The sequence below is a fragment of the Sinocyclocheilus grahami genome, unplaced genomic scaffold (genome assembly GCF_001515645.1).
Source record: "Sinocyclocheilus grahami isolate Dianchi unplaced genomic scaffold, SAMN03320097.WGS_v1.1 scaffold1263.1, whole genome shotgun sequence".
Taxonomy (NCBI): Eukaryota; Metazoa; Chordata; class Actinopteri; order Cypriniformes; family Cyprinidae; genus Sinocyclocheilus; species Sinocyclocheilus grahami.
This window is the reverse complement of record NW_015506442.1, coordinates 533,360-550,903: the sequence shown is the minus strand read 5'-3', so window position 1 is coordinate 550,903 and position 17,544 is coordinate 533,360. Positions and strand designations below refer to the sequence as shown.

Here is a 17,544-nt window from a genome sequence, read left to right as displayed (position 1 = left end):
GCTCTGCACATTTTGTATGTTTCTCTTATTGCTTCATACGTTTGCTATATTTTACTGTAAGCGCCCTGCGAAGTGGACATTATCGGATAGTCCTCCATGATTCCAGTTTGAAGGGAGCGTATATGTTTCATACAAAGGGCATTTAAGTGTGCGAGACGTGAATTTAAATTGTATTTATTTACAGAGGTATATTAGGACAGACGCCGAACAGCACCGCCGGTGTGCCTACACTAATAGAAAATAATGTGTTCGAATTTTAAAGACGTGGCGCAACGCTGCGCTTCTCGTCTGGTGCACGGCAGCCTGAAACGCTGTTTTTTTTTCACTTCCGAAAGCGGATGATGTCAGGAAACAGTGGTTGCAATTTACTTTTTAACTCTGTTCCTGAGCATTGTAACCCCAATTTGCTATTGTGTGCTGCGCAGTTTACTGAGGACAGCTTCCACATCATGAGTGAGAAGTGCAAGATTCGCCAAAAGCTTTTGTTGAAAGACAGAGCAAGAGGCGGGGCAGTACTGAAACACCGTCTAAGCTGTTCGCCAATCACAACGCACTGGGACAGCGAACCAATCACAACACATTTTGTTTTTCGGAAGGCGGACCTTCATCAAAGCCGGAACTAATCAAGCCGTTTGTGCCAGCCTGGGGAGAAAGGTATTTTAATAATGTAAATTATGTGAAAAATAATGCGTTTTTCGAACCACCAAGCATGAGAGCATGTTCTAGTACACCCCAAAAACAAAATCAAGACTTTGTAAAAGAGCATAATAGGACCCCTTTAAGTCATGCCATTTGTGATTTGACTTGCCTTAAAGGGATAGTTAACCCAAAACTGAAAATGTTATGTTTATCTGCTTACCCCCAGGGCATCCATGATGTAGGTGGCTTTGTTTCTTCAGCAGAACACAAACGAAGATTTTTAACACAAACCGTTGCAGTCTGTCAGTCTTATAATGGAGGTGAATAGGAATCACAGCTTTGAGAGTAAAAAAAAAACATCCACAAACAAAACCAAATTAAACCCTGCGGCTCGTGATGATACATTGATGTGTAAAGACACAAAATGATCAGTCTGTGCAAGAAACTGAACAGTATTAATATAATTTTTTTACCTCTGATTCACGCAATGTCCAAACTGTCCTGAGCGCGTTCTTAACAGCAGGTGCATGAGGCGTCTTCTTCTTCTTGCTTTACAGCGGATCACAGACTTGTAAGTGCATTACCGCCACCTATCTCTCAAGTGGACCATTGACACTCCTAATTGAGATTGTAGATAGAGTGCCAATGGTCCATTTGAGAGATAGGTGGCGGAGCTAAAAAAAAACTATATAAATACTGTTCAGTTTCTTGCACAGACCGATCGTTTTGTGTCTTTAAACATCAATGTATCGTCACGAGCCGCAGGGTTTAATTTGGTTTTGTTTGTGTATGTTTTTTTTTTACTCTCAAAGACATGATTCCCATTCACCTCCATTATAAGACTGACAGACTGCAGCGGTTTGAGTTAAAAATCTTCGTTTGTGTTCTACTGAAGAAACAAAGACACCTACATCTTGGATGCCCTGGGGGTAAGGAGATAAACATCACATTTTCATTTTTGGGTAAACTATCCCTTTAAGAAAACGTGTAATGATACTTTGTGGTGGAATTATGTTTCAGGTGGAAACTGACTCAGTCAGGGCCCTTTACAAAAGGAGCCTAGAATTGGACTGCACACTAAAGGAGCTGGACTGTGAGCTGAGGAGCCTCCAAATTAAAAAAAATTTAATTGGAGATCAAACAGCTGGAAAAACAGATCTCAGTATGTGAACTTAGTAAACCAAGCAACACATTAGTATGAACACAGAATACTTTATTAATGCAACTTTCTCTTTCTCCCTCCCTAGCCGCATAAACAACAAAACCATTTGAGACCCATCTGCAGTTTCAATGTGCTTTTATTAAGTAAAATATTGTATGGTGATTGCATCTCTGACAGCTGCGCCAGCTGGGTGGTCAAGTGTGATGGGTCAATTTCATCGGGGAGAAGCTGGTTTCGTGGTGGTACTCGCTCCTTTCTGATAGTGGCTATATTGTGCAGAATGGCACATGCAGCCACTATCTGTGATGCCCGCTTTGGCGACACCCTTAACCGCCAAAGGCAGTTGAAATGTGCCTTTAGGATGCCAAAGGTCATCTCGATCTTGACCCTGATTTTACTGAGGGCAACATTGAAGCCGTTTTGTGGCCTTGTCTGAGGGTAAGGATAGGGGGTTAGTAAAAATCTCTGGCATGCATAACCCCTGTCTCCTACCAACAGGCCATCAAAAAGCCCTGTCACAGAACAGAAAAGGGGAACATTTTATAACTTTTGCTTTGTCAATTAAAACGAACACTTTCAATTGTTTTGTACTGTTCCAAATTTAACTTGCCTTCCTCAAAGCGATGACACAAAACAGAGTCACAAAAAATTTGTCATGCACTGAGCCAGGCCATTTGGCATTCAAGCGTGTGATCATGCATTCATGATCACAAGTCATCTGTAGATTAAATGGCAATGTACAGTAGATCATTTTCATATGTGTTAATGATTCATCTCACTGAAAATAAAAATCATCTTGCATGTGTAGTACACCTACCTGAACATTGAGGCTGTGAAAGGACTTTCTATTCACATAATCTGCCTCATGTTCTCCAAGAGCTGTGCAGATTGCAACATGTGTGCAGTCTATTGCTCCTATGACTCTAGGGAATCTTATCATAAAATTAATAATAATAAAAAAAGATTTACAATAATATTAACATGTACTGTATTTTATAATTTAAGTGGTCTAAGTGAAATCAGCTTTTTTGAGGAGAAAAAAAAGTGAATGTATAAAAGTAAATCTGTTCATGTGATGTCACCCTGTCAATCTTACCGGCAATTTTATAAAAGCCCTCTTTTATGGACATGGTCGATAAATGTCCGGGGAACAATATGAAGCTATTTATGTACCCCTGCAGTGCGAGGACCACCTTGCGAATGATTCGACAAACCGTGTTTTTCCCAAGGTTCTCTGCATCACCGACCGCATGTTAGTACGTACCACTTGCAAAAAGAATCAACGCAATACACACCATTTGCGGTACAGTAAGGGCATGACTTCGACGTGTCACATTTGTTATGAGCGGCTCAAGAAGTTTGCAAATATAAGAGATTCCTTCCGCAGAGAATCTGTATCTTTCATACAAGTAAGTATCAGGAAAAGCTAGGGGATTTTGTCTGTCCCTCTCTACGAAGTGCTCGTCTAACAATTTGTGTGGAGATGTCCACAGGATTTGGTAGAAAAGGTGAAGCCACTGCAACAGACACTGGGATATGTGACGTCACCTATATGTTTCTTTGATAACAGCTGATTGGTCAAATTTCAGTCTGAGACCTCGAATCCAGAACATAACCTGCCCCAGAGCAGGTTAGTCGTGCAGCATAAGATACCACGGCGACAAACAACAATTAAAGCCGAGCTACCTTCATAGTACCTAAAACCCAGAGTTGGCGCAAACTAAACTGAACATTTCCATGGCTAGCCAGCTAATCTGGCTTCATGGTACAGGCCCCAGGTCTGTTAGCTTTCAGGTCACTGATATAAACATGTCAACAGTTTACTTAACTTTCTCAGCAAGATTCTCTTCAGCTGTTGCATCAAAATGACAATTGTTAGTTAACGCCCCCTTTGGCAACATTATCAATTGCATCTTGACACATCTCGAATGTACTTGTATAGATTATTTTTTATGTTTAGATTACATGTTATAACAGCAAGAAGGTAGCCAATATAACCGTTATGCAGTTTAGGAAACCATTAGGATGGATAATGTGAGCAGATAAACACTGTGTTCCCAAACAATGAAGAACAGAACATTCTAGTACTGCAAACTCACTGAATAAAATAATGGATTCTCTCTTTCTGCCTTTACAGATTCGGGGTCAATTAAAATTGACTATTTTTTTCCCCCAAATAGTTGTTTAAGGTGTATCTTTTTTTAGGCTTTGTCATTAGTGGCGTGTGAATGTCAAACTATACTGGGGTTTACCGGAGTAAGTTTCATGTTTCATGCTGCCTATGGTTTGGGGTCAGAAAGATTTAAAAAAAAAAAGAAATGAATGCTTTTAATCATCAAGAATGCATCAAATTGTTCAAAAGTGAGAGTAAAGACATTTGTAATGTCACGAAAGATTTCTATTTCAAATAAAATGTTGCTCTAAAAATATCCAGAAAAATAAAATGCATCATGGTTTCCACAAATATATGAAGCAGCAGAACTGTTTTCAACATTGATTATAATCAGAGATGTTTCCTGAGCAGCAATTTAGCATATTAGAATTTCTTAAGGATCATGTGACACTTAAGACTGGAGTAAAGATGCTAAAAATGCAGCTTTGCATCAAATGAATGAATTACATTTCACAATATATTCACATAGAAAACAGTTATTTTAAATTGTAATAACATTTCAACATTTTTTGTGTATTTTTGATCAAATAAATGCTGCACTGGTGAGCAGAAGATACTTCTTATAAGTATCTTTTAATTTATTTGCAAATAATAACAAATAGCAACCCAAGACCATTTTTTGGGCCACACCTGATTCATTTGCCACAGAAGTTTCTTCCTGTTTAAATGCCGTTCCTCTCATCCATTCCTATAATTCTCTAAAGACACTGTACATCCTAAGCAGGCATTGCTCGTACCCACCTGTCATGCATGTCAGGGCCTGTGTGTTGTTTGTGATGGAGCAAACCGAATGCTGTCAGAGTAATTCAATTCTCTGAGTTCCCATCATCCTCTCTGCTGGAGCACTGATGGGAGCCGCTGGTCAAAGGATCAGAGTGCAAAGATCATTATTTCATATGTCAGGTTTTTCAGCAAACCCTTTAGACCTCATGCATATTTACATATGCATGAGGTCTAAAGGGTTTGCTGAAAAACCTGACATATTAAATAATAGTATGACAAATATAATTTTTGAAATTGAACAATTTATTGAAAATAAGTTTTTTTGTTGAGCAGAATACTTGAAACATCAGGCTTTTATGGCTCATATAGTATGATACAGTGAAAATATGGAGGAACATTTGTATACAGAGACTCAAACTGAGTAAAAATATGCAATTTGTTGCAGATGCTAATATTTATTTGGTCAAAAAGTAAGATGAAATTCTGAGTGTAATGTATGTAGCATGTCTGATTGGATTCAGCTGTGTGTGTGTGTGTGTGTGTGATCAGTGCATTCAGCTGTGTGCGTGTAATCAGTGCAATGGTTGATGGGAAATGCAGTCCAGGGTGATGTGTAACAGTCTGTGTGGTGTGAGAGTCAATGTAATGGGAGAATAACCTCTAGTGGCAATCGGCCTGAAGCTAACCCACCAGATTTGTGACACAGACAGTAGCTCACACACAACATACAGATTGTGTGCACACAAAAACAAAATCTTATTGTCAACGCTTTTACCAGTCAAATAGCTGAAAAGTGAAAAGTTAGCAAGTATTTCTTTGTGTTTTTGAAGTAATTAAAACCCACAGCATCACTATTAGTAGAGACAGGACTAATTAACACGCAATCACACTCTCACAAATGCATTCAAATAAATGTAATCTTATGTGCTTCTGTATCTGATTTAATAACTTATTAAATAACCGAAAATGCTATATTGCCGCTGTTCCATAAGTGCCACCTACTGCCAAAGAGTGAATTTGCGTTCTCATTCAGCCCATCCGCTGTTTTAGTTTCGTGTAGATATTTTAAGCCAAGTTCACACTACAGGATTTTAAAGGAGTAGTTCACTTCCAGAATGAAAATTATGTCATCATTTACCCACCCTAAATTTGTTCCAAAATAAAGTTAGTGTCCGAACAGTTGATGGGCACCATTGACTTCCATAGTAGGAAAAAAAATATTATGGAAGTCAATGGTGCCCATGAACTGTTCGGATACAAAAAAAATGTCTAAATATCTTATTTTGTGTTCAACAGAAGAAAGAAACTCATTCAGGTTTGGAACAAGTGGAGGTGAGTAAATGATGACAGAATTTTCATTCTGGAAATGAACTACGTCTTTAAGCCAGATTTGCAAGTCAACAAGCTCGCTGACAGGTCGAGCTGTGATCGGGTAAAATCAGTGGGTGATCAGCGCTTGACAATCTTTATGTCTAAACTACTCAACGACGCATCAAAGAGGCTCACTGATGCCAAACAAATATCTAGCATGTCAAATATCTGGACTTGTCGGCTGACTCTACATCACATGGTGTCAGGTGTAGCGATTAGCTACAGCCAATGAGAGAGCAAGGCATGGGTTGAGGTCAGCAGAAGGAAAAACATCAGTAGCAACATAGCTTTAAGGAAAGTTTGAACACAAGAAATGGAGCAACATTTTTCAGAACAAATCATCATGCAAACAGCTTGCAGGACAAATTTCTTCCCGATGTCCATTTTCAAATAAACATCTCCTGTTTCACTTGATGTTTTGCATCATTTCTGTTCAAATTCTCGTGTGTGTTTTCATGACAAAACGTGGTTTGGGGGCCGTCTAGAGTCATTGGGTGACAGAATTTTTGTCAGCTCATGTAGTGTGTGACCCCCAGTTGTGGATCATTTACATAGTGTGAACACCACAAAGACTTCAAGACAGACAGCAAGTCATGTAGTCTGAACAGCACAGCGATCTGCCGACGTTTAAAGTTGTATAGTGTGAACTTGGCTTTATGTAGCATACTTCCACAAAGACAATTCTGTGTTTGCTTTAAAGATTACCTATTATGCAAAAATCACTTTGAACACAGTTGTGTGGCCGCAGTGTATGAAAACAACTATGGTAATGGTAAAAATCCACCCACACATTTTTTTTATAATCCCAATAAATCATAAACAGTTTCTCCAAACGAGCGGTTCCAGATTTCTCCCTACATACATGTCATCTTATGGAAAAGACTAACCCATTTGTGATGCTCTCTGCCCTATTAGCATAGACACAGCCCTGAGTGAGAAGTAGCAGTCCGCCATTACTGTTTTCTTGCTGTAGCTGCTGGAGATACAATGTCAGTGCCAAAGAGGCATTACAAGTGTCGTGTGTTGGGATGCACCAATGAACATAGGAGTATCCATAGACCGCTGATGACATGGTGGTTAAATTTCATTTTCAAAGGAAAAGTCCTATATGTTTGTGCTAATCATTTTATGCCGGACTGCCTCACAAACTAGGGTCAGTTCAGTGCTGGAGTTGTGCAAAGGTTGCTTCTGAAAGAGGGATCGATACCAACGCTTCGTGAACGTCAGCTCCAGACAAATTAAGTATCACGTGTTATAATTTGTTTTCCAAATTTCTGAAAGAGCTTCTTGGCACTTTGTAAGGCTATTTTGCTAAAGCTACAATTGTCTCTGCCTGTTTTCACTGATGCTGCCTTCATGTGCTACCAGAATGATTGCATGTGAAGTCGACCACTTGAATTTGTCGAGCTCATAAACACAAGTGGGACTTGTGTTTTGTTGTTGCCGGTATGCGGGAGCATGAGATCTTGAAGCTTCGTCCTCTTCTGAAAAGGGAGGCAGGAGCACCAGCTCATTTGCATTTATAGGGACAAACACAAAAACAGCGCGTTTTGGCTCATACCCTAAAAGTGGCATTTTCAACAAGCTATAAAAAACTATCTGTGGGGTATTTTGAGCTAAAACTTCACATACACACTCGACATCAGAGACTTATTTTACATCTTGTATAAAGGGGCATAATAGGTCACATTTAAAGTGCCTCTATTATGCCATTTTTAAGGTTCCTAATAAAGTTTTGGGAGTCTGCTACAATAGGATTAGATATATGGATATATGCAAAACACTTTCGCTTTCTCAAAATATGCATTTAATATCACCTCATTTTCCAACGATCCTCAAGTGATTCATTGATTCATTTTCTAAGATTCAGTCTCTCTAAAAGCCTCCTTTCCGTGAGCCTACTCTACTCTGATTGGTCAGATGGCTCAGTCTGTTGTGATTGGTCTACTGTGTTCAGCGCATGTTGGAAATGATACGCCCATTTCCATAGTTATTTTGAACGCTCGATAGGAAATATTTATTATTTATCATACTTACAGATTGTGATTCAGTGGAGCCAGCTGGTCTAAATAAACAGAGTACTGAGCCATTTTTCAAGAGCAAGCGTTTTGTGAATCCTGCGTTAAACTCCCCGAGATTATGCCACATTCAAGACAAGTTTGGAAGAGGGAACATCCGAGTTGAAATGTCCGCTTCACACCTTAGTGAGTTCAAGTTGATCGCATGTCACGTTATCATATTGACCAAATTGTCTCATCAGAAACAGGAAAAAATGAACATAAAATGCTGCCTTTTGTTTTGAAAACAGCTGACGATAAGCTAAAATGAAGGTATAATTTCATAAGCTTAATGTCTAATGTTTTTAAGTTTGACATAAGGTAGCTCCACACTATGCTCATTGGAAGCAATGACGTCACATTTTTTACTGAAGTCGTATATACACAGGTCGGATATCGACTTCAAATAGTGTTCCAGACGTTGTTTCCAAGTAGTAGGTGGGAAAAATCTGAATTTCGAGTTTTCTGGAACGCAGCATTAGAGAAGCAGTCGTTAGTAAAATGACGTGTTTGAGGGTGAGTCGAGTTGTTTGCTGCCGACCAACGTAGGACATAGGCAGGAATTATGCAAATATGTTACCCCGTGTAGTCGATTTTTTTATTTTAGGAGACAATAACTTTATTTAATGTGCACTTTCGGCTTTACAACTTTGCAGATTGTTTACATTCACATACATTACACACTGCATGAAAGGTAAAATTGGAAATAGCATAATAGGGGCACTTTAAATTATGAAATTGTAACTGCTCATGCTACATGTAGCATGTTTGTGATTAATGCAGTGGTTCTGCAACTGTGCATGCTCATGCATTCTGATTCATATAAAGGCCCAGTCAGGGGGAAAAAACAAAAACAAACATAATACAGATTTTTGGTCAAACCTCACAGAAGTCTTTATTAGTTTGCATACTTCAAACTTTTACAAAACAATTTGACCTATTATGACTTTCCAATGCCCTTGATACAGATAAATTAAACATTCAAGCACATATTCACGAAGCTCTAAATGTCATGATGTTTGCATTGGCTGATGATGCAACATTCACACTCTATAACTAAATGAAACATGTTTGATTTTCCTCCAGACCTCAGAATCGTCTCTTTTTTTCTCTGTGAATAAATTGCCTCTCAAATTGATTTTGTTTTCGGCAGAATATAAATTTTAAAAAAGATGTCTCATGTGAATAAGAAATGTAGAAATATTTTTACCTTCATCTGATCAGCGTGACATTTAATAAGTTAGCCGCTTATTAGAGCCTGACGGAAGATCTTCACTGTTGCCCTAAATCTAGCTTCAAAAACCAGAAGAAATGGCAGAGCAATATCATGACTGATATAAAAAGGAATTTCTGATGGCTTGAAATGGTAGATTTGCCATTGGAGGATACATGAGTATGCAGGGGGGTTTTATATACAGTAGTTAAAAAGCTAAAAAAACAACTTTGGGATTCAGAACTTTTGTGAAGCTGAGGACAAAGATAGTTGTTAAATGTTTCAAATTTTTAACCCTGACCTTTATATTAAGTAAAATATACACTACAGTAGTTCTCAAGAAACATTTGTAATTATTAATGTTGAAAACAGTTGTGCTGCTTAATTTTTTTGTGTGGAAACTGTGATATATATATATACCCTATCAAAACCCTATCACACTTACGATGCTCCCGGTCAAAAATGACCCGGCCTCAAAAAAATGCTTATAAATCACTCATTATGCTATATTATCTCCAAATATTGGATTCAATCGTTTTGTCAACTTCTTTTCTTTCATTTAGGACTGGTTTTGTATTTATATTTGCATCTGATTAATCGTAGGCTTCATTTATCTGAGAGTAGGCACCTAATTTTTTGAGTGAAAAAAGCATTATTTATGAATAATTTTCACAATATTAAATATAAACTGATGAAAATTTGCACTGTTTATCACACTAGTGTGCTTTAATGTTTAATCAGGGAGTTTGTTTTGAAAGGCTTTTATTTTGTACAAAATGGCAAAAAGTCACAGATGTGGTGTTCCCGGACAAAAATGACCCGGCCTCAAAAAATTGCTTATAAATCACTTATTATGCTATATTATCACCAAATATTGGATTCAATCTTTTTGTCAACTTCTTTTCTTTCATTTAGGACTGGTTTTGTATTTATATTTGCATAAAGACAATTCTGTGTTTGCTTTAAAGATTACCTATTATGCAAAAATCACTTTGAACACAGTTGTGTGGCCGCAGTGTATGAAAACAACTATGGTAATGGTAAAAATCCACCCACACATTTTTTTTATAATCCCAATAAATCATAAACAGTTTCTCCAAACGAGCGGTTCCAGATTTCTCCCTACATACATGTCATCTTATGGAAAAGACTAACCCATTTGTGATGCTCTCTGCCCTATTAGCATAGACACAGCCCTGAGTGAGAAGTAGCAGTCCGCCATTACTGTTTTCTTGCTGTAGCTGCTGGAGATACAATGTCAGTGCCAAAGAGGCATTACAAGTGTCGTGTGTTGGGATGCACCAATGAACATAGGAGTATCCATAGACCGCTGATGACATGGTGGTTAAATTTCATTTTCAAAGGAAAAGTCCTATATGTTTGTGCTAATCATTTTATGCCGGACTGCCTCACAAACTAGGGTCAGTTCAGTGCTGGAGTTGTGCAAAGGTTGCTTCTGAAAGAGGGATCGATACCAACGCTTCGTGAACGTCAGCTCCAGACAAATTAAGTATCACGTGTTATAATTTGTTTTCCAAATTTCTGAAAGAGCTTCTTGGCACTTTGTAAGGCTATTTTGCTAAAGCTACAATTGTCTCTGCCTGTTTTCACTGATGCTGCCTTCATGTGCTACCAGAATGATTGCATGTGAAGTCGACCACTTGAATTTGTCGAGCTCATAAACACAAGTGGGACTTGTGTTTTGTTGTTGCCGGTATGCGGGAGCATGAGATCTTGAAGCTTCGTCCTCTTCTGAAAAGGGAGGCAGGAGCACCAGCTCATTTGCATTTATAGGGACAAACACAAAAACAGCGCGTTTTGGCTCATACCCTAAAAGTGGCATTTTCAACAAGCTATAAAAAACTATCTGTGGGGTATTTTGAGCTAAAACTTCACATACACACTCGACATCAGAGACTTATTTTACATCTTGTATAAAGGGGCATAATAGGTCACATTTAAAGTGCCTCTATTATGCCATTTTTAAGGTTCCTAATAAAGTTTTGGGAGTCTGCTACAATAGGATTAGATATATGCAAGGTTAAAAAACACTTTCGCTTTCTCAAAATATGCATTTAATATCACCTCATTTTCCAACGATCCTCAAGTGATTCATTTGAAGCAGTTCTAAGATTCAGTCTCTCTAAAAGCCTCCTTTCCGTGAGCCTACTCTACTCTGATTGGTCAGATGGCTCAGTCTGTTGTGATTGGTCTACTGTGTTCAGCGCATGTTGGAAATGATACGCCCATTTCCATAGTTATTTTGAACGCTCGATAGGAAATATTTATTATTTATCATACTTACAGATTGTGATTCAGTGGAGCCAGCTGGTCTAAATAAACAGAGTACTGAGCCATTTTTCAAGAGCAAGCGTTTTGTGAATCCTGCGTTAAACTCCCCGAGATTATGCCACATTCAAGACAAGTTTGGAAGAGGGAACATCCGAGTTGAAATGTCCGCTTCACACCTTAGTGAGTTCAAGTTGATCGCATGTCACGTTATCATATTGACCAAATTGTCTCATCAGAAACAGGAAAAAATGAACATAAAATGCTGCCTTTTGTTTTGAAAACAGCTGACGATAAGCTAAAATGAAGGTATAATTTCATAAGCTTAATGTCTAATGTTTTTAAGTTTGACATAAGGTAGCTCCACACTATGCTCATTGGAAGCAATGACGTCACATTTTTTACTGAAGTCGTATATACACAGGTCGGATATCGACTTCAAATAGTGTTCCAGACGTTGTTTCCAAGTAGTAGGTGGGAAAAATCTGAATTTCGAGTTTTCTGGAACGCAGCATTAGAGAAGCAGTCGTTAGTAAAATGACGTGTTTGAGGGTGAGTCGAGTTGTTTGCTGCCGACCAACGTAGGACATAGGCAGGAATTATGCAAATATGTTACCCCGTGTAGTCGATTTTTTTATTTTAGGAGACAATAACTTTATTTAATGTGCACTTTCGGCTTTACAACTTTGCAGATTGTTTACATTCACATACATTACACACTGCATGAAAGGCAAAATTGGAAATAGCATAATAGGGGCACTTTAAATTATGAAATTGTAACTGCTCATGCTACATGTAGCATGTTTGTGATTAATGCAGTGGTTCTGCAACTGTGCATGCTCATGCATTCTGATTCATATAAAGGCCCAGTCAGGGGGAAAAAACAAAAACAAACATAATACAGATTTTTGGTCAAACCTCACAGAAGTCTTTATTAGTTTGCATACTTCAAACTTTTACAAAACAATTTGACCTATTATGACTTTCCAATGCCCTTGATACAGATAAATTAAACATTCAAGCACATATTCACGAAGCTCTAAATGTCATGATGTTTGCATTGGCTGATGATGCAACATTCACACTCTATAACTAAATGAAACATGTTTGATTTTCCTCCAGACCTCAGAATCGTCTCTTTTTTTCTCTGTGAATAAATTGGCTCTCAAATTGATTTTGTTTTCGGCAGAATATAAATTTTAAAAAAGATGTCTCATGTGAATAAGAAATGTAGAAATATTTTTACGTTCATCTGATCAGCGTGACATTTAATAAGTTAGCCGCTTATTAGAGCCTGACGGAAGATCTTCACTGTTGCCCTAAATCTAGCTTCAAAAACCAGAAGAAATGGCAGAGCAATATCATGACTGATATAAAAAGGAATTTCTGATGGCTTGAAATGGTAGATTTGCCATTGGAGGATACATGAGTATGCAGGGGGTTTTTATATACAGTAGTTAAAAAGCTAAAAAAACAACTTTGGGATTCAGAACTTTTGTGAAGCTGAGGACAAAGATAGTTGTTAAATGTTTCAAATTTTTAACCCTGACCTTTATATTAAGTAAAATATACACTACAGTAGTTCTCAAGAAACATTTGTAATTATTAATGTTGAAAACAGTTGTGCTGCTTAATTTTTTTGTGTGGAAACTGTGATATATATATATACCCTATCAAAACCCTATCACACTTACGATGCTCCCGGTCAAAAATGACCCGGCCTCAAAAAAATGCTTATAAATCACTCATTATGCTATATTATCTCCAAATATTGGATTCAATCGTTTTGTCAACTTCTTTTCTTTCATTTAGGACTGGTTTTGTATTTATATTTGCATCTGATTAATCGTAGGCTTCATTTATCTGAGAGTAGGCACCTAATTTTTTGAGTGAAAAAAGCATTATTTATGAATAATTTTCACAATATTAAATATAAACTGATGAAAATTTGCACTGTTTATCACACTAGTGTGCTTTAATGTTTAATCAGGGAGTTTGTTTTGAAAGGCTTTTATTTTGTACAAAATGGCACAAAGTCACAGATGTGGTGTTCCCGGACAAAAATGACCCGGCCTCAAAAAATTGCTTATAAATCACTTATTATGCTATATTATCACCAAATATTGGATTCAATCTTTTTGTCAACTTCTTTTCTTACAAAAAGTAAAATTTTTGCTGTTCCCTGTCAAATCTGAACATTGTGGCATACGAGAAATAACACATTAAAGGGTTACTTCACCCAAAAATGAAAATTCTGTCATTAATTACTCACCCTCAAGTCGTTCCAAATCCGTAATACCTCAGTTCATCTTCGGAACACAAATTAAGATATTTTTGATGAATTCTGAGAGCTCTCTGACCCTCCCATAGACAGCAATGTAACTACCACGATCAAGGTCCAGAGACGTAGCAAGGAGGTCGGTAAAATAATCCATGTGACATCAGGGGTTCAACCGTAATTTTATGAAGCATCGAGAATACTTTTTGTGCGCAAAAGAAAACAAAAATAACAACTTTATTCAACAATTTGTCTCCTCCGCGTCACCCTGGTGCCATTTTGGAGAGTATCCACTGAACGTAAACAGTGTATGCTATTCTGTGTCAGCTGCATCATGCATATACGATGTTGAAAGGATTGAATTTATTTCCTTATGAAATTAACTCTTCATGAAACCAATACTCAGGAACTCACACAAAACAGACACCATGCAATAAAACAATAAAACTTATCTGGAGAAGAAATCTTCAAAGAGAGCAAACAACGGCTCTCTCCTCGCCCATTTATGACCCCCTTCTCCCCCTGGCCTCTCTGCCTCTCCCTCTTTCCCTTTTCTTTTATGTTTTTACAACTGATTTAAAGATTTCTCTGTCTTTGTTCTGGTAGTATTTAAGGGAAAGTTGCAAATCAGTCAGGGCGATTCTGTAGCCAGTGTAGCGTCTCGACCAATCTGACACACTAATTTTTATTTGATTTAACAAATCAATTATTCATTAGATTAACAAATCGTCACAGTCCCCTCACTCAATAAACTGGATGCCAGGATTTCTGCTGAACACCATCCCCCCCTTGGTCACCATGACAACTAATCATGATATCACTGGTTTTATGACTCCCCCAGGAATGTGAGTAGGATATTTTTTTCCTATAGGAGAGGCAGAGCAGAAATGGACTTTTCTACTAATTAATTCATAGGAAAACCTTTCTTTGAATGAACAATGTCTTCAGATGATTACCCTTGTTGAATTGTTTTAAAGTGCTTTAATATCATTACCTTCCTCCGGGTGTGTGTTATTGGAAATTATCTTTGAAAGAAACAAACCTGTTTGGAATTAATGAAATGCGGCTAATATTGATGTATGATGGAGCATGGGATCTGACAGATGGCGGCATGGTTGCTAATGCCATACACGTTTGACGGAAAATAAACACTGGGAACCAAGCCCCGAGAAACCATGACAATATTATCTGTCCTGTAAACAAGCATGAAATCAAGACAATTTGCTCTTTGTCTTATATTATTTACGCAACAATTCTGCGTTTTTCTCGTCTGTCTTCTAGTCCTTGAGGGACTCTGCAGTGCTGTGTGTGTTTTCTCAGGGGATTTGTTCAGACAGAGCACAGGATTCATTAATGGGCAGAAACTGAATGTTCTTCTTCCCTAGAACACAAAAGGAGACAGTGTGAATATGCAGAAGTGTGAATATGATTTGATAGATAAAAATATGTATTTCTGTAGTTCCTAACTGCACTAGTAACGCCATGGGTTTGAGCCCCAGAAAATGCATGAACTGGTTCAATGCAATGTAAGTTACATTGAATAAAAGCATCTGCCAAATGCATAAATGTAAATGGAAAATGCTAAAAAATGAAAACTTTGTCATCATCATTTTCTCAATTTCACGTTCCGAACTAGTATGGCTTCCATGAAACACAAACGGTTAGTTTTGTTAGTAAAGATATTTGCTTTGAACAATTATTTGTAGTATTCCAACAACATTTTAAAGATTGTTTATATTTGATTTGACAAGTTATTGGAATAATTACAAATAAACATTAAAATAATATTATACTGTTAGTAAAGAGAGTGAAACATTTCTGTAAATCTTCCAAAAGTATCTGAAAATTTCCACAAAAAAAACAAAACACCTTTGCAACCCTAGTTGTGCTAACGTTATTATGACATTTTAAATAACGTTCTAATCATAACAAGAAAACTGTATATTTTAACATTTTAGAAACATTTTAAATCACTATTCCTATAAAGTTTTTCGAACATAAATTTGTTGCCATATCAGCTTCACAGATTAATATATGGCAGATACAGATTCAATAAACATTCAATAAAAATAAATATATTTTATATAATTCAACCTAGAAAAAAACTGTATATACAACTCTATAAAAGATTTTTTTAAATACACTTGTGAAAAAAAAAGTTATGGATCCATCTTACAAAATAAGACCTTCTAAGTTCGTCCTGATAAAAATCATTGTTGAAACACAAAAGTAGCTGTTTACAGCGCGCTCACACTCCGCATACGTACATGTGTGTGTATGCGCGCACTCCCAAAACTCCAGAACTGTGTGTTTTGAGAGCAGTTGGTCGGCATGAGGCCAGAAATGGAGGACGGGAGGAGAAAGAGACTCCGGCTGTGTTCCAAAACAGAACTTCCCTGTTGTTTACTGTCTACTTACTTGGGTAACAAAAAAACGTGGTGGGAACATTGTTTTAAAATGTTGATATGTATAGTTACTAATTTTATTTTCAAAATAAATATAACATTATTTGAAATCTTTTTTATATTCTCAGAATGTTAAAATGTCTATTTATTTTTTGTTGTGATTATAACATTATTTAAAGGTTCCCAAAATGTTTCTTACAATGTTCTACTAACTTAATTTTCACCCAAAATATAAAGCTATTCGACAATTTTTTATATTCTAAGAATGTTTTCTCTCAACATTACGAAAACGTTCATCAAGTGCAAATAACATCATAAGGACATTCCGAGAATGTTGTTCTAGGAACGTTTTCTCTCAACGTTATGAGAATGTATATCAAATATTAATACAATTGTAAGAACATTCCATAAACATTACTTTAAGAACATTTTGTCTTAGCATTTATAATTTTTAATAAAAGGTTAGCGAATGTTGTGAGAATGTTACCTGGGTAGGCAGCACCCTGAGTGAAATACACCACAGATGAAATGCAGTTTTTTTTTGTGTGTTTGGTTGTGTAATTTTCCATGTCAGACATGTAATTGCAATTCCTTCAAATCTTGTCTAGGCTCACTAGGCTTAGAAACAGAGCTGAAGAAACTGAAATACGGATGATGTTCTGCTCGAGCACAGTGGGGGGAAAAAAAGAGATTGTAAAGGTCATGAGATGTCACTTACCTGAGCAGATGCTGTGGGAATAGCAATGAAACAAGGCAAGATATTTTCCTCAAAACCCGATGATCTCCAGCATGATTTGAGATGATACAAAGAGAAGAACATCTGACTGTGCCTGTGCAAAGATTCACATGATCAGTGACACTCATTTACTTACATTTGATTAGTCACATATTGCACAATATTAAATATTTAACTTTTATTTGTTTTAAAGTTGTACATTTCTAAACCTTTCTATGTAGTTCCAAGTTTATTTGAAAAAAAGCACTCTCTGTATTAACTTACATTATAATCACTTACCTAATAAATTATTAAATTGATATTACAGCAATGAACCAATGTTGTTATAATTTACTAAAACTAAAACTATTAAAGGGGCCATATGACGTTGCTAAAAAGAACATTATGTTGTGTATTTGGTGTAATGCAATGTGTTTATGCGGTTTAAGGTAAAAAAAACACATTATTTTCCATATAATGTACATTATTGTTTCTCCTCTATGCCCCGCCTTTCTGAAA

The 17,544-nt window shown here is 36.9% G+C and overlaps 1 pseudogene; it reads right to left on the bottom strand.

The window, feature by feature from the left end:
* Window positions 1-1,647: 1,647 nt before the first annotated feature.
* Window positions 1,648-17,544, bottom strand: part of LOC107568616 (putative nuclease HARBI1) — a 19,661-nt pseudogene continuing 3,764 nt past the window's right edge.